Genomic DNA, 27,378 nt, shown 5'->3' with positions numbered 1-27,378 from the left:
AAATTTAAATTCTTCCTGTTTTATAACTCAATCACAGTCAATGGACATTGAACATGTCAACAAAAGTTGACATGTATCGCTTCCAAACATCAAGCATTATGCAGATGATGACTGCTGCTTTAAGATCTGAAATAAATAATTTATTCATATTTCAAATAAAAAAACATTTTTATATCAAAAATTTTCAGAATAATTGTTAACAAAAATGTTGGGATCTACAATTTCATGCTCTTAAAGTTTACAGCAATCTAATTATTAGATATCCAGATAACAGCTAATGTGAGGGTGATGATATCACATCAGTGATCTTAAACTTCCCTCTGAAGTGTTTGATATTGGCTTTATCAAATAAAGGAAGTTGTAGTAGCTGGATGTTATCTGAGTCAGCATGGCAACTTCTGTTTTCCTACTGAACGACATGTTGTGACCCAGCTGCTAAGAAATGACTTCCACTATAATAATCACATAAGTAAAATCTTATTACAGCTCAAGACAGATTTTTTTTTTACTAAAATACACAGGTGTTTTAAAAATCAATGAATATGTGACAAAGATTTCAGTTTCTCACAAAAAAAGCTAGGAAATGTCACTGGTATATTTGCATGTAAGCTTGAACAATCATCTAGTGACAAAAATTGAAATGGTTTAAGGCTAAGATTTCATCCTACAAACAAATTCATTGTTTTTTGATTAAGAGACCCTCACAAATATTTGTTATTTTCCAGTTCCAGACATCTTCTCATTAGCCACTTGTAGCCTGAAGAACCACTAATTGTAGAATTTACCCTATAAATAACTCTCTTAAACTTCACAGTATTGATTTTCACAATGTAGGTGACTCAAGATGGTTTTTACTCTTTTGGACTTAAAAATAAAAGTTTCCTCATCCCAGTTCTTCACAGAATGGTTAGAGGTAAAAAATAACTTCTTTTACTTATTGTTTTATTAAAAAAACATGTTTGACTGGTCCATACATTTCATCTACACTCACTTCTCCAACCTAAAATGACAGAAAATATGTTGTTCGCTAACAGATTCCTAAGAATACAAATGTCCCCTGTAAAAACAACAACAACAAAATAGATGATGTTATATAATGTACAGAAATTTGGGAAAAAGGCAGGCAGAAAGGTAAGTTGGAGTCCTGTCAGCGGTTTGGTTTTGGTCTGTAGTCAGGAGCTGCCTGGAGCACTGAACGCGACCCTCACCGGGGTATGCGGAGACTGAATGAGGGTAATTTACTGAAGTCTATTAAGGAGACTGCAGTGCCGAAAGCATAATGCACTCATCGCATTTCACAGTTTCAGCAGTTTGTTTCCTGAGGCCCTCAACAATTAAGGTCATTCTTTGTTCCATCTGACTATTTTTTAAAGATGTGCAGTCTTCTAAAAACCTTTTTACCAACCTGAGAAGCGTGCACTGAACTGGCTGCAAAGAAACACACAACTCTCTAGATTTTCAACAAACTACTAAAATGTGATTTTTACAAACTCTTTAGAATATGTTGTGGTTTAGGTATAAAGGAAGACTCCCTAAAGCTGTCATCTGAATAACAGGAACTGCCTGTTAGAGGCCTTGGGAAAGACAAGAAATTTGTACCCCATCTGAGAGTCTGTGGGGTCTAAATGCATCCTTCACACATGTTGAAATGTGCCCCTGACCTCTGTGCTCGTGAGCATTAATCTCTTTGCAAAACACAGTCATCATTTATGAATTATCAATGGTAATTACTTCTTTATGCCACAGAAAAAGGAGTCTGTTAAGTTGAGCAAGACCATAAATAATCAAAATACATTTTTACTTCTCAAGATGATCTCTCTTGCTTTCAGTCCTCAAGCCATTACACACTGTTTTCTCTCTCTTCCATATGCTATAAAAAAGAGCTTCAGAGATTGTGCTAGGAATCAGCACTGCACCTGATTTTTCTTGAATTAAAAATTCATTTAGTAACATCCTTCAAAATGCATATGGAGATTTTTATTGCACTGTGTCTGACTGCTGAAGCATTTTAGTTCCAGTTTGTTAGCCCATCAGAAGAGAAAACAAAAGGTAAGGAGCCATCACAGATTTACTTCAGTAGGAACACGAAGGAACTCAGAAACCAGATAATTTATTACCTGCATGTAAAAAGTGAATTTTAATCCTTGCTATGCAACTAGAAAAGGGCTGATGAATATAATGGATAGAATCTGCTTAACATGAACAGCAAGGGAGCACTAAAAAAACTCTCAAATCTTCAGCACAAAACAAATATACTGCTTCTAACAGGGAATGCTCCAGTCACATGAATTAGAAAAAAAACGTGAAATGTTTTACAATCTAACTACAAGATCATCTGCCTTTAATAAAAAAAGTTATTCTTAGGAAGTAAGGTTATGAATGAGGTTTAGGATTTCACTTATTTCATTTTTGACTGAGAGGCCTTTTAATTGAAGACATGATGAAATTAAAATGACACTGCATGTTTTAAGCTGATGCAAATTGATACAACTGAAAGAAAATCTGTGGAGAAAAGAGTGCGTGCAAAAGAATACAGAATTGTTAATGCTATTCTAGCAATACTGTAATGCAGATGTTACAACTAAACTTTCATATCTTGATCATGAGAAGTAAAGCAAAACAGTGTTGAACACCGGTATAGCAAGAAGCACCGGTAGATCTATTGCTAGGAAGGTGGCAATATTTCAGATACTGTGTACTGTATTTTTGTTTGGTTCATGAGTGTATTATATTTCTTTACAGAGATGCTTGGTATGGCATTTGTACACCCAGCTGAGTGGTACCACTTTCTTTTAGTGCTGGACCTTGACTCTGACTCCCAGTTTCCACCTCCATCTGAAAGGACAGAATGTCAGAAAAAGCCTGAAGAAAGTAAAAAATCATAAGAGAGTCAATAAAGCCTGCAAGAAATGAAAGCTTGGTATACTGCTAACTTCAGCAACTACAGTATTTCCATCACGTGTGTTATAGAAACTGTAGTTCCGTCAGAGGCCTCATGCTTCACAGTTCGAATTATAAGCATTTTAATACTTATTATTCATAAATAACTTGTAAAATCTCAAAGAATTATAATAGCACAGTGCAAGTATTTATACCGAAGATTTATGAAGAGAGAAACTCGAAGACTCAGTGCAAAATAATGTGTGGATTTTCATGCCTGTATTTTTGAGAATAACTAATCAGTGTGCATCTACATACACCATATACTTCGGCAATATGTGAAGGAGGAAATTTTGATTCCCAAATCTGTCTGCATCTCTGAACACTGGTCAATGCCATAAAGAGTCTAGGCAAAGTAGTTTAGTGAAATGGAAACTTTGCTGAAAAGTCTGAGTTATCAGCTCTATATAACCTGATGAAAAACAACTCGAAGTATGTCTAATTTGACAAGACGTATTTTCATATAGTTGTTTTTCTATGGAATAGGTGATTGGATTAGTCTTTTCCTTCAAAGCTACCAGTATGTTAAAAAAAGTTTGCTATAGCCTCTTAAAAAAATACTGCATAACCCTTCCTGCCAGTTAACTATAGTTTAGAACTTGTTTCCTCTTTTATCTTTTTAAAGTTCATGTCGTATTTTGCAGTGGCATTACAGCACATCTCAGCTAATGCATGGGATAGTCCATTTCATACATAATATAATAATCAAGAAAATATCTCACCCTTTAGAAAACTTCCACAGTCCCTCCAAGTAATGGGTTCATCTGCAAGAGTTTTAAAACTGTTATCTAAATCTAATGTAAGATTTACTGCCATGTTAAAATGTGGTGCATCTTTCAGTATTCGGACATAATAGCCCAAGAGGTACCTTTTTACCAATAAATGTCATTACACATTCTTTCCTGTTGTCTTTCATTACAGCAACATTATCTTAGAGTTCCTTTCAACTGCTGGAGAAGAGTCAAGTCATTGCTTAGAATAGCAGCACAAGAAATAGATGGGAACTTTCTTGTTTGTTCTTAGTTTATTTTGACTAAGGGTTGCGCAACCAGAGCAGAATTTGATTAGTGATGAAGCTCAGTTTTCTCTTTCACAAGTAGTTGATTTGTTCTCATTTCCAACAATCTTTAAGGTTGCCTTTCAATTTCAATTTCAATACAATGAAGTTTCTGAGGGACAGTCTACTTCTTCAGAAAAATGAGTGTTAATTCAAAATAAAGCTGCCTTGAGGACCCGTATCATTCCAAACTATATAGTTTGTCTGCCCTTCCTTTTGTTCAGTCAGCAACATACGGGAGGCTGGTAAATAGAGGGCAATCCAAAGATGCATCAAATCTTCAAACAAGTGAGAAACAAAAAAGCAAGAAAAGGAAAATAGCAATTATACAGCAAGTGGACAAATCCATTGACATTTTTGAAGCTTCACCCATCTAAGACATACTCCATCATCTGGAGTGACTTAAGCCTTTGTCTCCTAGATGGCAGGTATCAAAAATAAGCCAGAATTTTGCAAGAGAGGTGCTCAGGGAGGGTGAAACAGCTGTGGTTTTATACTATTCAGCAGAGGGCTATAAACCCCTTACATGACTAAACTTGAATAGTCTTACAAAGACAGGGAAAGATGGATGCATAGCTGAGTGTAGCAGAGTTCAGAAGTTTGGACCTCAAAGCAGAGAAAGGCGGAAGTGACAGACATGGCAGATAAGAACCCCAGAGCAGTGGGTGTCATCAGGAACCGCTGCATTTGTTGGGCCACAATAATCTGGGAAAGGAGCGCTAGAAAAGAAAAACTCACATTCTTCTGGCAGTCATCCACAGATACTCTGTAGCGGGTTTCAGTAGCGCGAAATGATAAAAGGGGAAAAAAGAAAATGCAGACTGAATGTCATTTGCTGAACTTTGTCTCATGTCACATAATACTCCGGGAAAAAAAAATACGTGCTTGTTTTACTGAGGTAGCAATCAATCCCCAAGTGAATCAAAGCGTTCAGCAGTTAACAGACACAGATGGTTTCCTATTCACACATTTTTATTCATGAACTCAGTTTTGGATTTAAAAACCGGTAAAATTATTGGGAAGAAATGGTCAAAATTTATTCTACTAAGCTGTCAGTTGTAATGTTGCCATATATTATTGATTTCTTACCCGAAGGAGTGAATATGTAGACAACAAAGCTAAATTATCAGGGAAAAATATGCAGAAGTAAAGAGCTGAAATAGTTGTATACACTTAGAAGGGAGGCTGATTTCTGCTAAGTGAAGACCTGGATCTAAATGATGATCATAATCAGCTTCATGATCTTGTTAGCACGTGCAACCCTTTATCTCTATCTGTCACCTTAAAGGAAAATCTCTTGAATGTTGTACCACATATCTTTAGAAGACTCTTTACATTCATATTTAGATTTTATGCTTTGTATAAAAACCAGACTTAAGATCATATCAAAACGTGGGACAGATTAGGGACATCTTAGGGACACTTCATCAGTTACTCAGTCAAAACTTCAGAGAAAGTCAGAATGTATTCTAGTAGACTGACTGAAACCCAAATTAGTTCCTTGCTATTACTACTTTTAAATGTAATTAAAAATCAATGCAAGAGCAATTCAAGGATGTACTTATACTGCAGAAGGGGCTGATTATTCAATAAATAACACTGTCCAGAATCAGGACTAAATAATTATCTGGAATTGGCACCTATCAGTCAACACGGTTTTATGAAAGTCATGCTGAGGGCCATGAACTTTATCTTTCAGCTCAATATTGACATAGAAGAAAATGCAACAAAACTGAGAAAATAAAGGCAATTAAATAAAGTACACTAAAGAGGTTAAGCTTGTATTACTCCAGTGGATCCAGCCTCATAATCCAACATAGCCATCGTATCCTAATCTAAGAAGTATAAATAGATCTCATGAAGGTTGTTTATTTTATTCTTAAGGTTAGATGAATTTTATTTTTGTATCCTGATGAACAGAGTAGTATAAAATGTCCATTCAAATACAGACATTTCAGATTGATTCATTTACACTTCTAGTTTTCTATTTTATCCAAGACAGTCTACATAAGCTCAGGATCCTAGAATGACTGACATGCTTCAGTCAGTTGGCTTCAGATAGTTTATATTCTTATTACAGTTGATAACACTGAAAATGTTGCTTACTTTATAATTGAAATATATACTGAACATCATTTGTTTTTAACAAGGATGCTAAGTGTTCTGACTAAATATCTAAATTGAGTTTTGTTTTCTGTTGATAAACATATAAAGACTAATGGCAAGTTACATTTGCATAGCAGTGTGGAAACCAGGCTGTCACTACTTGTTGCGATCCAAGTTAAGTTAATAGACAACCTGGGGGATTTATTTTCTGCATCTAGGAAAGTAACATGTTGAAGCTCTGAGGTATTGCTTTATGGGCTGTAAAAAAAAAATATGTTGCTATTTTGACAGTGTAATGAAGCAAGGATGAAAACCACTAATGAATCTCCGGAAGATTTATCTCAAATAAAAATCATAATGATAAAGATACAAAATCTCCATTCTTACAGAGCTTTTTGACCAGTACAAGGCATTTTAAACAACCTCAATGCTTCTGTTTTAGGGAATAGAAAGATGCTATCCAGTTACAACCAATAAATACCTTCATATTCTGGCAAATTGTATAATGGAAAACAATTTCCATCAATATTTAAATGGAGAAAGCTTGAGTTTTATCCTTTAATGGCCAAAAATTTAGTTGCTTACTATTTTATCATGGCTGTTGCAAAATATGTAATAATATATGATTAGATATAGAAGGAATTTAATTTGAGAGAGGTAGAAGCATAGGAAAGATTGTTTAGTGTTTTATACAGTGACAGAAAAACTGGTAACTGAATAAGACAGCAAATCAAGTTGAAATACATTGTGAAGTGTGTGGTTTTGTGCAGCAGGAAAAAGCTAACTACAGAAGATAAAAAGGGTGCCTATCTACAGAAAGGAAGAGTTGAACATGTTATGAAGGAAAGCTTAGTAAAGATGCCAAAAATAAAGATTATAAGAGTAAGTGACAAGATCTATACAGCCAAATTTGCCAGCTGCATGGGTGAAGACTCAATTAGTAAAGCCTGGGACAGACTACAGAAGAGAGTAGCAGAGCGCTATGCAGAGAATAGTCAGCTTCATGAGGAATTGCATGGCACAGAAAGAACTAGACGGACTAAAAATTTAAATAAGAACCTAAAAAGATAAACAGAACTGAAGCAAGGACTGACTTTGTGGTTAGAACTTGACAAGTATCAACAAGGGAATTCAAATTACCTGCCTGCTGCTCCTCCACATATGCTGCTAAAAACACAACTTTGCAAAATGAGAAAACATTTACAAAGTTTTACTTTATCTGCACGTTCATCCCACAGTAACATTACCTGCTGTCCTTACACACTGCTTCATTGGAAAATAGCATATTGCCATCTGAGGAAAGGTAGTTCCCACCACATCTTCATTACTGCAGTCCCCTCCCTGCGTTGCATGTGGGCCTCGGACCCTTTGTGTTTCTGCTGTGCTGAGACAGGGAGGCTTCCCTTCTGACCTCCACTGCTGAAAATGCCCCAAAAACATGACTGACATATAAAGCAGAAAAAACACTGCAACCTTGTGTCAAAATAAGGACAACACTAGGTAAGGCTACAACATTTCTGGTATTGATGATATTCTTGCCTGAGTTCTTGCCTCAAAGCCAAGTCAGACATGCCAGGGTAGGGCTGTCCCCACTGCCCCCACAGTTCCTCCTTAAGCCCCTCACCTCGCAGCTGAAATCCTACAGCACATTCTGACATTGAGTTCCCTGGTATTTCTTCATTTCCCCCAAGTCTGCATTTCATAAAGGTTTTCCATCCCAAGGGTCTTTATCCTCCCTTATCCTAACTTCCTTCTCCTTGCAGACCTGGTTGCTTAGCAGCTTCATGCTCCCAGATCAAAACTTCTGTTTAAGACTCCCATGTTTTCTTCTCTCAGATCACCTCCTGTTAACTGTTGCTGCCCTAATACCCTTTCTCTCAATTTTTTTAATTTATCTTGCTGTACCTCCAGATCAACCCACTCTTACTGGCTACCAGTGCTGACCATTGCCCTCCCTTTGGCTGCCAGGTCTGGCCAAACCTATAATGCTGTTGGTCCTCTCTGGCAAAGAAATACCCCTGTATTTGTTTCTGAAATGAATTTAAAAGATTTTTAAATAACCATTCTGGATGGTACACAGAAGGGGAAGGCAGCAGAAAAAGACTATCTAGAAAACCCTCACAGCAGCCCTACTAGCATAAGACACAAACTGCTTTGTATATTCATAATCTCCCCATACATTTTTTCTTTCTTTCTTTCTTTATGTAAGTAGACAAATCCACTATAACTTTTTGTGATATAAACAAAGTGGTTAAGTGGATTTTTCAAACTCCTGATCTACTGCAATAGCTGGCGCAAAACTGAAGAAATGCTGGAAGTTGTCTGCAAAGTAGAGGCCAACACCTTCACTAATTCGTAACACCACTGACAGCAACTGCTATAGAGCTTACCACATGTGTAAAGATACTTTTGACAGTTCACTAACCATAAGTATAGAAAAGCAGCAATAAAATTAATTAATTAATTTTAGAAACCTTATTATATCAAAATGGTTTTGGATTCTTTCCTTGGTAATTATTTCACTGTCCTTCAGGATTCACCTTTTAAATGTTAAGCATGGAAAAGAGGATACACTTCAGTCTTCTTCAGACAGCAAAGGACAACCTGCAAATACTGCAGGCTGCTACTGCCAAGAGACATTTACATTTTTTTAACTGATGCTGCTGTTTAGCGTCCTCTTGCAACTACAGAAGAAAAACAACCTGACACTATAGTCACTTGCACGCTTCAGTTGGGATATATTGCTAGCATTAAAGAAATTTTGTGGAAGCATCTTCAGCATTTGATATACTAATCTCGTATGATCCATTATTGAGGAGTGATTCTAAAGCCCATTAATTACATCTACTTTGTATTAAAAAAAACAGTCCAAAGGGAGAGGGAGTAGGGAGAAAGTTACAGTGCAGTAGTTATTGACCAAAGGTGTTTCTTGTTGTCAGTTTTTTTAATGTAGACATATTCAGCCTCATGTCTTACACCCTGAGCAGAATTTTGTGATTGTATCGCTAATGTGTTGAGTTCTAGACTTCTGAGAAGTGTTCTTGATTATCAGAACAGTCCCCTATATATCAACATACTTGCAGGCTGGCCTGACTGAATCAGAACAATCAGCAAGACAGGAGGTGTCCTGCTTTCCAAAGACCCCCATTTCCATTGTGTATTACCTGTATATACATGCAGAATCATGTTGTAGGATAAAAAACTACCTAAGAGGAATTTGTCCTGACACCTGAACCATGATGGAGTATTCTGGAATAACACTAAATATATATTCATACATCAAGGCACAATGTATTACAAATGTTTGCATAGAGACATCTCACTACACAAGATAAGAACCTGAATATCCTCACGTGTTCTTTTTGCAAACAATATACTAAATGAAAATGGAAATTGCCTCTAGTAACAAAAAACCCCACAAACTATTTTTAATACATGGATTTTATCATCGTCTATAAAACTATTTTTATAATTGTATATTCTTCTTATGTTTAGTCTTTGCAAGAATTTGTTTGTGGCAATCCATCTGTAAATTTAAAATGTGTTACAGCAGTTTGATGTGGTATGCATATATTGTATAAAAGTATATGTATTTAGCATAAAAAGACGTTAACAACCTGCACTCAGTTAAGGTTGGTGCTTGGTGCACCGCAGGAAGAGACAAACTAATTCAGATCTGCTATAAATATATATTTATAACATATTTTATTCATCTATGTTTACATAAGGTAAATAGACAAATTCAGATTGAAAATAAAATTTGGCACACCCTTAACAAATAGCTCTTTGAAGTCAGGCTTCTGCACTGTTACTTTGATTTTCAAGAGTCCAACAGTCCCCAAAGTAACAGTAATGAGAGGAGGCTGATCCTCAACATTATTAAAAAAAAATATTTAAATTGCCGCTGTGGGACAAGTGAAGGGATCTCTCTCTCTTCGGGGGAACATGGGAATTCAATGGCCATTTGTATCTGATTTTGCAATCTGTCCCATGTCATTGAGGTGCAGTGCCTCAAATTCACGTTGTATCAGCTATCATTTAAAACTTTTACTTCAATCCAATGATATACTAGTTCTCCTTTGGCCAGTTTTTTTAGGATCCTGCTGACAAGTGGAGGCTTTAACACCGGCTAATAGTGACAACCAAAATATCTGAAGTTGAGAATCTGTGCTGCCAGTCAGACTATTACATTTTTCGAACTATGAAGAAAATGTGTGATACATTGGCTAATTCAGTGCAGCAGTGCATGCAATATCAATCACTCCCATCCAAACAGCGGTTTGCTGTGGGCATGGAGACCACCCTGATCCCTGACCAAAGCTTGCGCTGGACTCTGGGACACCGGCTGGTGACAGCAGGCACAGCCAGTCTCTCTGTTTCCTACTCGGCTGCAAAGCTGCTTCAACTCTGTCTTCAGAAAAACAGGCTGCTAGCCATTTTTAGCGCTTGAGGATCACTTCTTTCAGAATTACACCTATCGATGCTGATAAAATGCTATGCTGTTGTGGCTATCCCTCTTCAAATACAATTTAGCTTCTAGGACTTCTAAAACCGAGAGCCAGGATTTTAAGGGGATACATAATAATAAGCAGTTTTTCAAAGGCAACTGCTGTGAGTTACACAACATAAAAACATTAGGCCACAGGCTCAGATCTCTGCTAACAGCCTTACTCCTTGCTGTAAAGCTGATGGGGCACTGAGTGCAGCAGGCTCTGACCACCCCATCCACATACACTTCAAGATGTTTTTAATCACTGAGTTTGCTAATTCATCACCGTGCTGATCGTATTTTGGTCCCTGAGAGTAAAGGGCAGAATTAACTTTTTTGTCCTTGGAAGAAGGCACAGGATCCTGAATCCAAACAAAAGCTTCACACACAGACAGTTCCTCCACTCAAGGTACATGACAGCAAATAACCACTTTTTCGAAAATCTATTCCTGAAAACAGAGGTATTCAAAACCTATTTGAGAATAACATACTTGTCAAACTATACCCTCTTTGAGAGACAGAAGCCAAATTGCGTGCATCATAGCTACTGCTAAAACAAACAGAAAAAGGTAAGTCCTCAAAAATTAGTTGACCAATACCATGACAGATTGTTCTGCTTGTTCTGTTTGTGAACATAAACATATTTTAATAATCCAAGATCATCAAATTCCTTCAAGAGTTACATTTCAAATTATAACTCTTACATGTATTTTATAACAGTAATGCACCAATGATTTATAATTTTGATAGTAAAATCATCTTGGGGCTGAAATTCAGCACATGAGAAGTAAGACGTAATTTATTTTTTCCTTTATTGTTTGGAAGGTTCTTGCTTTTGGCTATGTGTGCATATTTAAAATTTCATATACATGTTCAAACTGGCATACTATTTTAAAGATGAAATTTTTCAGACAATTATCTCATAGTGTTATTTATTTCCACCTCAGCATTCAGTTACGATTCCTTTCTCCAATTTTCCACTTTTCCATCCAGTCACACAAGTGTGGAACAACAGGTCCCCCACATTGCCCTACCTACAGGGCTGCTGTAAATAAATCAGCCCTCTTAGCCAAAGGTGGGGTTTCACAGGGATGCTAGTGCTCTAGGAGTTGGCAGGGACAGGGGTAACTACTTTCTTTCCTCCCGTGGGGAGGAAAGCAGGGGTCCCCTGCTGTCATTCTCTCAGGACTCTCTCCCACATCCTCTCCTGCTCCTCAGCTTGAGCCTTTAGGTGCTTTGGAGAATCAAAAAATGAGGAGGGATGGGTGAAGGATGGGACCTTCTGCATCAGCGGGAAGCACCGATGGTGGTGGGGAGGAAGGATCACAGGAGGACAAGGTGGAGAAGCACCTGTGAACAGGTTTTCTGCTTTGAACAGCAATGCATGGAGATTCTGTGATCTAGACGAGGGGTTGCCACCTCTGTAACCCAGACTTTTCTCTGCAGAGTGTAGGGAAGCCCTTTTTGGGGTAGGGAAGATCCAAGACCCATCTCTTCAGTCACAGGTAGAGCAAGTGACCTGCAGCTCCCTGGGGGCTGCCCTCACAGACATCTGCCCGCTCCTGAGCTGGCTCTGATTTGCCTTCAGTTGTCAAGGAGCAGCAGACCCAGGTTTTCCTCACGAGGAAGGGAACCTCTGTGTACTACATTGAACTGAGAGAATAAACAGTGAAAGACCAGGAAAATATTTGTACATATGTCCATGCTGAAAAGCAACCAGAAGGACACAGCCGATAGTGAGCTTTTAGACTATGTCCTTTAAGTACCTCACTTGCGACTCGCAAAACCCTGGAAAATCAGCTCTCCACCACTCCTCATTCCCGGTGACTTACCGGGGATTGAAGCTTACTTAAAAAATTCTGCCTGCTAGGTATCTTGAGATTTTCTAAATCTCAATAACAATTTTCCTTTTACCTGTAATGAAAAAAATGGTTTAGTTGATGACAGCCAGTCCTAAATCTGCCCATAACAACAACTGGAAATGTAAGCATTGCCTAAAAAAAAAAAACAAAACAACAAACCACAAAAAACCAAACCTCAGCCAGTCATAAGAAAAGTGCTTCATAAAGAGAAATAAAACTGAATTAATTGTATGTTTGATTTATGGAGAAAGCAAGTATACAAAAATAAAAGTTTGATTACTAATGGGTAAAGTTTTTCTGGTAGGGGTGAAAAATCACTCCAGCCCCAAGCTCAGGTGTGTTTTGCTGACTGCTCCCAACTGCCTGATGACTGTCACTTGGCTGCTGCTTAGACCCATGTGGTAAAGGATAAATGTATGACTGCTGCCAGAGCCCAGCTGAACCAAGTGAGTGGAGGAGGATCTCAATGATCTGAAACTGCAGTGCAGGACAAGACACCTGTCATGGAAAGAGTAGAAGAATTTTTTTCAGCTGGCAAGGTTGTAAAATGACAGACCTTTTCTTAGTGAGCTGGAAAGTTGGTAGCAATTGTCACTGGGGTTATCTGTGACAAGATCTGAATGCATGAGACACATCAGTTCAGCCTGCAGCTCTGCGAGGCACTCATGATTACAGACCTCTGCATCTCAAGGTTCTTTAGTAAATTTTTCAAAATATTATCACTCACATTGTCAGTCATTTTTTGGTAATACTTTAGAAACAGGACAGAATTTAAAGTGATAACCATTCCCAGACAAGAATGGAATTTCAGGAGTCATTTATCACATTTCACCGAATACACTTATATTCCAGTTAAATTTGCTGTATTTACTTTTATTTCCTCTACATAAGTTCATGCACTGAAGGGTTACTATAGTAAGAGACCTCTTAAAACGACCAATAAAATGTACAGGGAAATAGTGAGAAGAAGGGAACATTAGCTGAATTTCTGTCCTTGCACGAAAACAACCTCTGTTAACATCTCCTAAGCTAATAAACCAAAATGAGTAGGACATAATTCAAGGCATAGTGGGTTTGGACAGAAGACCCTGCAGCTTTGTAAGAGGTTACTCTTCCTTTAATCGTTTTAACACACGTACCAACTTTCTGCCAATGTGGTGCTTTACTTACATATTTTGACAAAAGGACTGGTTTGTTAAATAAAGTCCAATGATGCAAATGTTACAGTATTATACAGAAATAACTTTTATATTTAAAGTCATATAAGGGAAAATATTTTTCTTTTTTCTTCCTGGGGAAAATATTTTCTATGCCTAATTTAACTTACAGTGACCCATATGCCCAAAAGCTGCCTGCCTATCTTTCGACCATGCAATTTATCAATAGATGATAACATGCTTGGCATGTTGCTTCTTTGCTATCACTATCTACTTGGCATAAAAATAGATACTTTGATAGCACATACTGTTTATTATGCTAAAAGCTGAAGTCATTGTAAATCCCTTTGATTTTTGACAGCTATCCTCATAATTTATTGTTCAGTTGCAGATATGTGGCATACCACATAGAGACTGAAAATCCTTTTAGCTCCAGAAATTGGAGGAATGGCATTCACAGAATCCCAGAATGATTGGGGTTAGAAGGGACCTCTGGAGATCATCTCGTCCAACCCCCCTGCTAAAGCAGGTTCACCCAGAGCAGATCACACAGGAATGTGTCCAGGTGGGTTTTGAATGTCTTCAGAGAAGGAGACTCCACAAGCCCTCTGGGCAGCCTGTTCCAGTGCTCTGTCACCCTCAAAGTGAAGAAGTTTCTTTGAAGATTCTTAGTCAGAACCTCAGTCCTACTAAACCAATAGGATCTGAAAGTATTTGAGCCCTCATTTTCCAAGCTGCTGAAAACTGAGGGTCCTTACAATCTGTAAATCAATTACATTCCCTGATGCCCCCTCAGTGTGTTCATACATGAAATCCTTCCCTTGTGTGGAGTATGGCATCACTCAAGGACACGATAACCTTGCACAGGCATGTCACAACTGTCATCTCTATAGTGACATGCAACGTGGGTACCCACAGTGACAGGGATATCGATAGTTTTTCTGTCATGGCATGAGCTGCAGACTGCAGCTGTAGCAGCACAAGCCGGGTCACTGCCTGGGCTGTTCTGAGCTGATGGACTTGGTCAGTGATGGCCTCCTCCCACTTTAATTACTGACTTGATCTGGCACATCACTCTCTTCTGTTTCCATTTTGCAGGGCGTGCTAAGGTGGATGGATATCAATTTTGCATCTCTTCCAGCTTTGAGCTGTTTTAGCATCTGAATGGTAGATTTATAAGCACCAACACCATATTTATTCCACATGTCTTCAGGAAGAGAAATTATATACGCTGTCAGTATGGTTTCCTACTCTAAACATCATTTAACACTACCAATACTATGGTAGCCATTGACAGCAACCACGGGTTCTTCTGGATCGTACATTTGCAGCTAAAACCTGGTACTCTGGATGCTTGTAAGAACAGATCAAACTTCTGAAAACACTCACAGAAACATTCCAGTATAAGTCCTGTCTTGTTTTGTTTGCACCAGTTTGTAGTGTTGTTCAGTTTTTCAGCTGTAATTCAGAAAGGCAGTCATGGAAAATAGACTTTTTAGATCATCGGTTGCGTATTGAGAAGTTTCCCAAGCACAGCAGAATCATAGGGGAGCTCAAGGCATTTTCCTAGTAAAATATATTGTATATAGTAAAAAGTTTCTACTCTTTCGAAGTGTAGAAGTAGATGCAAAGTAGTCCCTAAATCAGTCGAGAAAAATGAGAAGCTGTCCTTCAAAAAGGAGTAGTTAGAATGAGTCAAGTTATTAGTCATATTATGTCAGTATTTGCCATTTCAAGATCTTTGAAGCTAAACCTTTTGTTAATGCACAAACTATTTAGATGAGGGGTGCCAAATCGTTTGCTGAATATTATTGAACTGACTTTTAAAAGATAAAAGTTTTCTGAAATGTAGTAGTAGAAGCACAGACAAAAAAAGGGGTCTTTTTCATAGCTGATATATACGATGATCCATCTGCCTGTTTGGGCCTTCTTACTGAAATAATGCTACCAGTGATGGCTCTGCCAACCACATTTGCAATTTTCTTTCCATTTACAATAGCAGGCAATTTTAGATCCCACTTACATTACTCATATGATTTTCTCCAACTCAAAATCCTTCTGTTACTATTTTGCAGAGAAAATATTGTTTGATATGCAATCTGTTCCTCGCCTTCCAGATTTCAAATTTAAGCCCGTCTCAGCAATCAGTTTGCTATTGTCTTTTATGAAACAAAACCCCATCTCACCGTTTACGGAATAGAATCGGCATGAGAAAAGTTATAGTTACTGTCACCCCAACACATGCATTGCTACTATACATCATACAAACTTTATCTAAGAGAATCTGCAGAGAGGTTTATTTCTATAGTTTGTTATTCTACATAGTTATTTGAAAAATTGAGGTATCTTAGAATACCTGGTAGTGATATAGCTGCGGCACTAAGCACAAGCTAACATATAGGCTTGCTGTAACAGGCGACTTCCTCCATGTGAAGCCCCAGCCCAAAGGCACTCAGTCACCAGGGGACAGAGAGGAAACCGGGACTCAAGAGTTGCAACTCCTTGAATAAACAAACCTTCAAATTTTCTAATCTCTGCTTTCCTAATAGGTGTTTTCCTGAGACATTTAGTTCCCCTTTAAAAGGCAGCAGAAACACGAAGAAGGCACAAGAGCATTTTGATTTATGTGCACAAATACTGTGCAGGATAATCTCTGTCTCTTAGCCCAGCAGACGGTCAGATGCACAAAATGGATGAAACCTTCTCCAGGAGGTTTAGGATGCAGAAGTCTTTCCCCCATTCCCCAACATTCTCTTTGTTCCCAGGAATGAAACAGGTCACGTCAAACAAACTGGACACAGCCTACACCAAACGCTTCCAAGCTGTGAAGGACTGGAATGATAAGAATCTATAACTCGGTAACTTTATGCAACTAGTGAGGCAGAACACTGTTTTGCAACCTGTGTATCTAAGCATATCACCTAAACATTAAAATTATAGCTAAGAAAAACCACAGACCGTTAACATCCTCAGAAACAACCTAAAGCAGATACTGAGCTAAACTTTATCATTGTTATAATTTCCTTAGTTGCAGAAGCAGCAATAGCACAATTTGTATTTTAACTGCAAAATTATTTTTTTTCTTTATTTCTTTCCAATAGTTTTGTGGATCACCAAGTAATATCTTATAATCTATATGCTGAGAAATTGTTGGAAGATCCATCTGCTTCGGAGTGACAAATGGGAAAGATCTATTTTGCATCCACATGTGAAGGGATGACTGATTTCTGCCCCCGAGGGTCTTGCTTCTTTTCTTAAGTTAAAAATAGTTACTTCTGTGAATAAAACAAAGTAATTTGAAATTTTTAACTATTCCTAAACTACTAATTTTCTCACATAGCTAGAACAGGAAACAGGTATACTCCTGGGGAAAGTTTTAATAGTCAGAGTTCCATCTAATCAATACCTAATAAAATGTTTGTCTAATGTAGTTGCCACTGAGAGAGTAACCTTTTGCAAATCTTGCTAAAGGAGAAGGGTATGTTTCCTGAAAATGCCTTTTTTGTTAAATTAAAAAAAAAAAAATGCTGAGCTACAAAAAAAGGTTTTGTACAACTTATAAATATAAAAAAAATCAGAACTTATACAATTAAGATAACATTAGTTACCCAGATGGCATGTGACTTTTTCATTAAAGATGGAATCTTAAGGGGAAAAAAAAAATCCAACACAACGGACCCACAGAATTTCAAAGCCACTTTGTTACTCTTGACAGAAGAAGAGTGCTTGATTTAGGGCTGCAGGAGCTTAAAGTTCATGAGTTGCAGCTGCAATGACTGTACTTAGAGGCTACTCAGCAACACAAAATGAGGAGCTGGCACAGTCCCTACAACCTTGAGCTCTGCATTTCAAACGTTTTCACTGTGAAATATTTTTCCCTTTTATTAAAACAGAAAAATAGGGCAAATACAAGCAAAACTGTTACTTTCAATGTCCTACACACCTGCGACTCCTTTGGCTGCTGCTGCCACCACACCGTGCCCGTCCCGGGCAGGGCAGTGGGAGGGCAGGTCCTACGAAACCAGGCTGGAAATGAACTGCTGGATGCATTAGGCTGGCAATGCACTGTGAGTCACCAAAGTGGCTTTATTCATGTTTGTAACTATGGTGTTTTCATTTCTCTATTTTTTAAATCAAGGTGCAGCTCAGCTTGCAGCCAGAGAAATCCATGTTATTACCAAGGTGATAGGAAGCACTGAAAGGAAGTGCTCTTTTTCTCATTATACCTACCTGATGCTGCTTATCCCAACAGCAGATATAAAAAAATAAATAGATCTCTAATAGCTGTGATAGATTGAGAAGAGTAAATTTACAGCATAAATTCACCATCCCATGCATAAAAATACTGTATATTTTAAATAAATTATAGAACAACTCTGGCCATCAGACTTAGTTTAATCTACAGAAATAACATCAAGCTGTCTTGCTAAATTTAAGAGAAACCTTTAAGACAGACATTGAATTTCAGAGATGATTTTAATATTTCAGCTTCTAGACTGCCTGGCATCATTAAATGTATCAGTAATACACAATTTAGTAAGTGTAAACTACAATTCAGTCTGTTCACCTTTAACACAAATAGCTTAATCCTAATGAGAAAACACATTTGTTGCAGTTTCTCACAGGTACATTTGAATTACATTGGAGCTAAAGGCACAGCCTTGATTTTGGATTTCTCTATGACATCTCATTAACGATGATGCTGAATGGAAACTTGTCACAAATAAATGTAAAGGACATTGATGTGGGGAAAGATGATATTTCATTAGTTGTGCAGTCTTGCTACACACAGAATTAAAGAGGAAAGTAGTTTGTAAAAGAATAAACATATTGTAAGTTTGCAGTAAATTCAAAATTTTGTAATCTATTCTGGTTGCCCTTTACATTGACTGCAATATAAGCATATTTTTTTACAGAAACAAATTTAATGCAACTATCCTTACTGCCAGTGCAAAATGCTTTAAAAAAAAAAAAATTTACTTAAAAAAAGCGCCTTCAGCTGGGAGTCCTAAACTTAGTGTTAGGAAAATATAGTGGTAAGAAACTTTCTCAAGAATATGGTAGCTGTTATTTTGGCAAAGTAAAAGGCTGTAGGGTGGTTTTCTGGAAATAAATAACCCAACCAAAATTAACGATTAGGAAATTTATTCTGAATTAATGAATAAACACGTTGACTTTCAGCTTCTATTCACAGGAATAATGACTCCACATTAACATATCAACAAGCAGAGTTTCAGGTCACTGACTGCCTCCTCAAAAGTGTTGCCTCCCTCCCAACCATACATGATTTTCAGGCAAAACTCTTGATCTTATTATGTCGTTAACTACGAAATATTCCAGTAAGCAAGAAATGAGGCGTTTCATACGCCAAGATTTAAGTGTGTGGATAGCACAGATAAAAAGACATACTAAGAACAAAGTTTAAAACGGCATCACCATGAACCTGGTGCGCCATGGCAGTCATTAATTGGTAGAATCAGAGGGAGCAGGTGACAAGGCACAGTGCTGCACAGTTTTGAGAATTATTTTGCTTTGCATAGCCCCTCTATTTTACTTCCGCTGATTTTTGTTACTCTTTAGAGTTTCTTGTTCCATTCTGTTTTGAATTAACTTTTATGTAAAGATTTGGAAAGGGTGAGGACAAGAAGATGGTTCTGGAAAGGGCACTAAGGAGCCATTCAGTGACAGGCCACCAGAGCTCATCTATTTCAGGCTATGAAAAGCAAACACTACCTGAGTTTGATCAATTATCATTTCCCATGCAAAAGTGATGCTTAACTAACACCATTTTTCAATATGTAGATTTCTACTTTCCTGTAAATCTCACAGACAAATGTGGGAGCTTTTCTATCTCAAAATGGGCACAGACAGCAAAGCACCTGCATACACCTAGAAGTGTTGATAAACAGATGCTGAAATAAAATTTCACTCTTCAGCTTTCCCTCTAGACTATTTTCTTTACAAACTGTCAGGAAGTCTCTCTCAATTACTTGAATGGGCTTCAGGAGTGGGCAGAACAGACCTTTCATTATCTTAAGGACTGAGAATCCAACGCTCCTGTGGGACCAGGACTAAGAAAACAGCCCGGCCCGTCTGACTCTGATGGGCTAAGTCTCCCTGAAAAGTAACTAAAACTGAAATACATCTTAACAAGTAGCACAGGTTATTACACTTGGATCTTCTTATGCAGTTGTCTAATTATGTTACTATACAAAAATCCTGGACTAGTTTGCCATGCAGTCATCTGTTCTTCCAACACCACCTTTGAAATAACCAAACATAAATACTACTTTTTCCCCAAGAAGGTGACATTGTTTAAATGTGTTTAGTGCTGATGATGACAGAACCAAAAAAAAAAGCCACTTAAAAAACAAGGACAGTATATGGCCAGCACTAAGTGTTATTAGCTGCTAATTTGCCTTTTGTTTATCTCTTTCTCTTAGTTTGAGGTGTTTATTCTCTACAAGGTCATCAGAGAAAAGATAAAGGGTGCGTTATGTGCTTCTCCTGAAACCAGTTTCAATTGCTTCCATTGAAAGTAAGGTGGTGTTTATATTCTGGAGTGTATTTTCTGAAGTGGAAAAAGCACAGTGTACAGTAGGAGCTAGAAAATAAATATACATGCAAATAAAAGTAGCAGTTCCCAGAGTTCTACCATTATTATGTATGCCATTTACCCCAGTTAAGCATGTTTCTGTTACTTAGCTTTTTTTTAAACAAAAGAGATTTTGTCTAAAAAAAACTCTTTTGAAATTAATACCCATCCTGTTACCAAAGCATAACTTAAAAATGCCCCAAACCCAATACAGTTGAAGGCTTAAAAATCAAACCCTAATACACTTAAAAGCTTAAGATTTAAATGAGAGAATGAATTGGCCAGGTGGATAGAACTAAAAATGTGCTTGAAACTTCTATTTTTGGAATAGTGATATTAGAAGTTCTGTTAACTGTAACAATAATGCTCATTGCCAGATAAGTTTTATGGAAAGAAAAGCTTGGCCTTTTGCATTACAGAGAATCATTCTCCTTTGAGAGCATGACCACAGTGGGATAATTAGTCTGACATTTAAATGTTTCTATCCTTTTAAATTGTTTATGTCTGTTAAACAAAACAGCTGATTATGAACTTGAATATTTTTTATCAGTCTAGGGAGAGTCCTAGGTTGTCAATATGTAGATAACTCACCAAAACAGATCCAGCTAAGCTTAATTTCAATAAAACCTACTAAAATTTAAGTACTAGTAGATCTTTTTCCCTTAACAAAGCAAGTCTTTGTTGCCTCAAGTCTATCTTCAACTAAATCTTGTAATGGCTAGTAGGGAACACAATCTCAGTAAACACTGAATGAAGGGTAGTTTAATAAAGCAACTTTCATTTAAATAAGTGTCCTCAATTTGTGTGATATGCAGGTTTTTGGCACATGTTATGGAATACCAAGTGTAAGGTTAAAAAATGTCAAAATGTCAAAAATTGAGAAATATGTTGTTTAAGGAAAATTTGGGGGCACGGAATTTATTTTTGAGACTTTACTGGAAGTTGTTTTTTCACATAAAGACACACCATTAGCCACCTGTCCTCCTTCAGAGGGCTCCTGTCTTGTCCTTACTGCAGGAAGCAGCACCCCGTCAAGCCGTGCTCCACTAAGGGCAGAGCAGCAGGAGAAGCCACACCACAACCCAGCTTTCCTGCTCCACCTCCTCCTTCACCTGTGGGAAGACTGTGGACAACAGGCCATGGCCCTCCTCCTTGGAAAGACTGGGAGAAGGGAAAGAAAGAGAGAAAATGCACCATCCCAGGAAGAAAACAGAATTTACTTGTAAGAACTAACAGCTAACAACAAAGACCCTCCACATGCCTTGTCCCTGTTGGATTCCCACCACTCTCTGTCTCTTGTTAGCCACATGGGCACCCCATAAACCTGGCAAAAAAGAAAGAAGGTTGCTTAACAAGTGCAGTTTTTTCTCCACCCCTGTCCAGCTGGTCTATGAAGGCCACAGGTATTTCTAAAAGCAGCCTGCGGCAACTCTCTAGGACATATAGAGCATCTGGCAGGGAAGCGAGTGCTTTAACCTGACCTGCAGCAGCTGGGCAGCCGACTCATTTGGAGTCAGCACAGCTGTCAACACATTGGAGCCAAATTCCCCGTTCTTGAGAGGCGACATTCAATGTTATTTTTTTTATGCTGGCAACTTAGAAGTCAGCCACGTGCTGTTTAAACTACTATAAATCCAGATTTTGTATACACAGAAAGCAAGAAGGGTTTCCACTGGTGATATGCTAAGGCATTTTCATCTCCAACTACGATTATTTCCATATAGCCTGAGGCTAGATTACCGCTATCCTAAGAGGTCTTGCATACTCTTAGAGCTGAAAAGTTTTCTTAAAATGAATGTAATGTGAACTTGAAGAATTAAAAAAAAAAAAAAAAAAGCTGTCTCCTAATATTGCTTTCTTTTTATTCAGAATCAGTTGTGCAATAGGGAGGACACGTACATATTTAACTAACTTTAAATAACACAAAATGGTTGTTGCCATTCAGAGAACATGCCACTGGCTTCTTCCCAGATCAGATTAAAACTACCATTAATGTCAAAAAATTACATAATCAAAGTTATGCCTCGGTATAGAAAAGTAATTTCAGTGCCAATTTTTGATAACTCTTCCTTCCCCCATTCTTCTTTTCTTCTGCCCCCCTCCTCCTCTGTAACTATTCCACAATATTTGGCAGAAGAATGGGGCACAGGTCTAGAGAAACAGACTGCATTATGGAAAACGATGACTCTAAAGTAGGTATAAGGGTCACAGTTAACAAATGCTGCTGTTGAGAAGCTAGCATAAGAAAAGCACAATGCAGCTCTTGTAGGTCTTGGCAAGTGGGTCTTACTACTACTTCCTATATTGATCTGAGGACCACGTTTTGAAAGGTGGCTGAAAAGCTAGGCAGTGTGCAGAAAAAAAAAAAAGGCAGCCAGAAAACCTATCTGAAGTCTGGAGAAAATGTCCTATGATCAGAGTTTTAATAAGCTCAATCTGTTATTACAAACAAGATTTAGTGGCGACTTAGTTACGCTATATATAGAACTTTCAAAGGGAAGAAACAACGGATATTAAAGAGCTTTTTGACATACTGGAGGAAGCAAGGATACGACAAAACAAACAAACACAAACCAAAACAAACAAAAAACCCCAACCAAGCAACAACATACCAAAAAAAATCCCTTTCCATTGGCCAAAAAGAAAAGCTGGGTAGATTCCACCCAGATGTTAACAGTGGATTAACCACTAAGACAAACCAGAGAGGGTTTTTTATTCCCCAGCACATCAAAGTACAGATTGGCAAAACACAATGTATACTTTACTTAAACATCCACAACTTGGCTCCATATAGGACTAGCTATGTGCCATGTAACGTTCTGGAAAGCACAACTGGTGCAACTGGTCAATGTTCACAAAGTATGCCTTTAGCTCTGGCTTTCTTGTGAAGAAAGTGGAGCTACTAACCTTCCAGAAAGAGGAAAAAAAATATTTCAAACATTGATTCAGAGTAAGAGACAATAGTTATATTTTCTGAATTGATTCCATTCTCCTTTCTTGGCTAACATGACCCTTTGTAAACACCACTAGATAACAACACTATAGTCCAGTCTGGCCTTAAAGAAGTTCAGCCTAAAGGCTTTAACATCCCCAGTGAAGGTGGCCTTACAAACACTGACAACGCAGTCAGAAATGGTTCTTGCTGATGGCACTGCTCTTGCAAGTCTGAAGACAATTCATCACCCTACACAAATTAAGAAGTACATTGCTGAAAAGTGTCGTAATTCACTAAGATACCTAAATAGTTACTTATAGGGCAATTTCAGAAAAATACTGCACAAAATTCTCAGTAATTTAATTAATATCAAGAAGCACATAATAAGCCTCTCCCACATTAACACTCATTTATCACTAGTCAGACATTTTTAAAAAATAGATACAGAGTTACTGAATCAAATGAGATAAATAAAATGAGAAATACAATTTCGAAAAGTCTTTTGTCTTTTCAAGGAATGGTCATAGCATCACCCCTATAGCTACACTGGTGGAAACCCTGAAGCCACTGACATGGCCCCCTTTGGCATGGAGTGTTTCTTGAGTCTGTGCTACTCACATTGGTAAAAACAGATTTAAGTACCATGGTGGACGACCTCCTTGAACTGGTAAAATATAGTTGAATTGTGGGTTGTTATAAACACGGATACGATGAACATCTGGGAGTCACTAGGGTTAATAAGTATGTGACACAGCAAGGTGGATTGACTCACGCATCCCTTAATTAACACATTTATAAAAATTCATAGGTCAGCTAGATCTCTAACTGGTCCCAAAGACTTAGAGAGGCCTAATCTTCTAATAAAACCTTACCCTTTTACCCACTAGGGTTTTTTTAACCAAACATTTAATATGTCAAATGAAAAAAACAAAAACAAAAAAACAACACACAAAACCAAAACCAAAACAAACACACAAACAAACAAACCAACCCCCACAAAACTGTGAATTAGGGACTGCTCATTAGAATTTGGAAGACTCATTCAGTGAGAAGTTAATTGAAACAAACTGAAACACAAACAGCATGGTGCAACCAGCTGAACAAGGAACACTAATAATAATCTCTTGTTCATATTCTTCACGCTACTGTAAAGCTTGAGGCACAAACTAAAAAAGGACTTACTGTTTTATTGTAGAGATACATGAATGTGTCTCATGAGCCTACATACATATCAGTACACGGCAAGTCTGTCCATATACTGCATACAGATGAATCAATTACCCACCATTTCGTTTCCCTTCTCCACAGTGGCTTGAACACACCATTCCTCTACTCCACAAACAATCCCAAGCCACGATGGGACCTGCCTGACCCATTAGAGTGTGCCAGAAAAGCACAGACCAGACTCTGTTGGAGATGCTGGTAGAGCGTCCTGTCCCGTATCCAGACATTTTTACCACACCTGCATTTTGCAATGCAACCAGCAGGTGGAGAGGACAAAGACACCCAGCAGAGTCCTGCACTAATGCAGTTGCAGCATCGCTGGCAAGCTGGCCAAGGCATCCGCACTGCTCTGTGTATTTCATCACCAAAACACATAAAACCAAAGAAACCCATCTTCCTAATTTCAGCTCATGAACTGTTCAGAATCATGTCTTCATAACAACAAAGATCTCTCAACTAGATTCATATTAATCTCAAATAACTGCTGAATGCCGAGAAAATAAAACCAGTAGCACTTAGAAACTTGTTACCAACCTCTTCAGGTTCCAATGCTTCCTTCTCTTTTCTGTTACAGATTTTTCTTTGGCAGCTTTGCGGAATCACAGGTGAAACATCACCTACGAGGCACCCTATACACCAGTTTTGTGAGATGAAACATCTGTAACTGCTGAAATACAAGTCCCAACAACTTCTGTTCTTGTGAGGACTGCGACTCCTAGGCATCAGTAGAGACTTTGCCCTACCTAAGAGCCATGGGATGGAGGTAGGAAGGGTAGAAAGATGCATTGGATGCATGTTGGAAGATCAGCCAGACAAGAGAATACACTGTGCAGAGGACAATTATAGACTAGCATAGGCGATTCCAGAGCACTAAAGTCTAGAAATTTGGCAAGAAATAGGTAGAAGAAAGGCAAAAATCCATAGCTGTTTCAAAACGGTAGAAAACAACTCCCCTGTTTCTTGTAGAATCAGGCAAAATAAATTTAACTAAATTGCACATAATTGGAGCTGGAAGACACACTGCCAAACAGGAAAGGCACTTCAAAAAATTTTACAAAGACTACAGAGGATGCACTTGCAGTCAGTAGGAAGTCAGCAGGAGTGCAACTCTCGAGAGCCTCTTTTGATGACAGAGAACTCGAACACAACAAGAGTGAATTGTTTCTTTGCCTAGCCAAAGGCTGCATACTGGAAAAAGAAGGCAAAATGCTAAAAGACTAGTGAAAACAGTTTTATATTTCGCAATGAAAACACTTGGCAAAATATAATCTGATATTTGTGTTTATATGACTTACTGAAGAGAGAACTCACTGTAAGGAGTAATCAGAAACTTTTGTATCTTCCATCTTTTAATTATTAAGACATTGAGAAGAAATTCAGTATCAACTTTGATATTGGTAAAACATCTAAAAAAAGAGATATTAAAACCCTCATCAGCGTACCTGCAGCTAGTATACTACTGTTTGGGTGGTTTGCATCTCCGAATTCCTTTCCTTGAAAAGAGGCTATTTCCCATTATCCTTTTTGTTTTATTCACACCTATTTTTCCATTATATCCTGCTTCCATTCTCTCTCATAAATTTTTCCCCTTTTTCTTCAGTTCTTTCTCTTTTAATGTTCTCAAGACTATACAAAATATACGGTTGGCCTATAAGCATTTTACTACCAAAAAGTGCATTCTGCTAGAACATAATCAGCTTGCTAAAAGTACCCTGGATTGAAGACTTCAGAAATTACACTCATATAGCAATGATAGATAAATACAAGGCCATGGAGAGCAATTATATCTACAGGCATCCAATACGTAGCAATTATTCCTTTACCAAGAAGCACAATCTCACGGTGCCTATATTGAAGACTGTAAGCTATTATTGAGTGTTATGTGCCATTTTATGCACACAAATTAAATTTTGATACTGCATACAAATTCAGTTTGAACCATTTTGAAGTTCACTAAAATACTGTAAACACAATTATAATTTCAGAAACTACATCCAGCCTCACACTGCTAAGCATGCAACCTCCAAGTCAACAAATACAAAATGACACTTTCTCAGTCATGGCCATTTTCCTCATGGCAAACTGGCCATGTTCCCATTACACAGCATTTGGCGCTCTGTATTTTAAAATACAATTGTTCTATTTTGATGTTGCTTCAGTTTGTAATAGCTTAGTTAATGTTAGGGCTGAGTAAATGAAATAAATCTCACGCATTGTAGTTACTCATGAAGACCTAACAGCAAACCACCACTAGAATTGCAATAAATTTTTGGTTCATAGGGAATTAGTTGGTTTACTTAATGAAAGGTGAAAAGAAAATTAATATATTTGTATAGTGGGTGCTCAGGACCAAAACTCAGGACAAACTGAGGAGCTGATTTTTGACCATATGGAAGTAATTGCTCTTATTTTGAAAAATAAAATGCTGAACTGCTTTGTACATTTCATGGTGCTACTGATATGCCTAACAGGGCTTTGGAAAATATTAATTTGTTTTCAAGAGAGGCAATATGAAAGAAGAATTAGTGAATATGAGACAAAAGACATGGTATTGTGATAGAATATGAAACAAACCTCTACAGAACAATAATAATTGATAAATACTGTACAAGGTTCACATGTAAGGAAAAGCTAAAGGAAAAAAGGAAAAAAATTGTGATCACGAACAAGGGAAGTTAAGCAAATATGATAACACTTTAAACAAAACAGCAGGATTTCATACAGTGAATTAACGTTTAGATACAGAGAAGTACAATGGCATGTCAGAAATCTTACTGCAGTTTTGTTGAAGGTTGTTGAAATGCCTTCATCAAATAGAAATCAAAATTACAAAAAAAAATACATTAACTATTGTAAATAAGTATAATGAAAACCTTTTCAAAAATACCTATAAATATTTCAGTTGAATTGTAAATGTGAATAATCAAATGCTCATGGGGTAAAACCCATGTCACCTGCAGCCAGGCTCAATTTTGCAGCAGCACTGTTTCTGGGAATAACAATCTGGAAGTGC

At 37.6% G+C, this 27,378-nt stretch overlaps 1 protein-coding gene across 6 annotated transcripts in view; it reads right to left on the bottom strand.

Moving 5' to 3' along the window:
- Positions 1–27,378, bottom strand: part of EPHA6 (EPH receptor A6) — a 492,663-nt gene that overhangs the window by 291,129 nt on the left and 174,156 nt on the right. The window lies entirely within an intron of this gene.

Source organism: Patagioenas fasciata, chromosome 1 (genome assembly GCF_037038585.1).
Source record: "Patagioenas fasciata isolate bPatFas1 chromosome 1, bPatFas1.hap1, whole genome shotgun sequence".
Taxonomy (NCBI): domain Eukaryota; kingdom Metazoa; phylum Chordata; class Aves; order Columbiformes; family Columbidae; genus Patagioenas; species Patagioenas fasciata.
The sequence above is the reverse complement of the archived record's forward strand: the minus strand, read 5'-3'. Positions and strand labels throughout refer to the sequence as shown.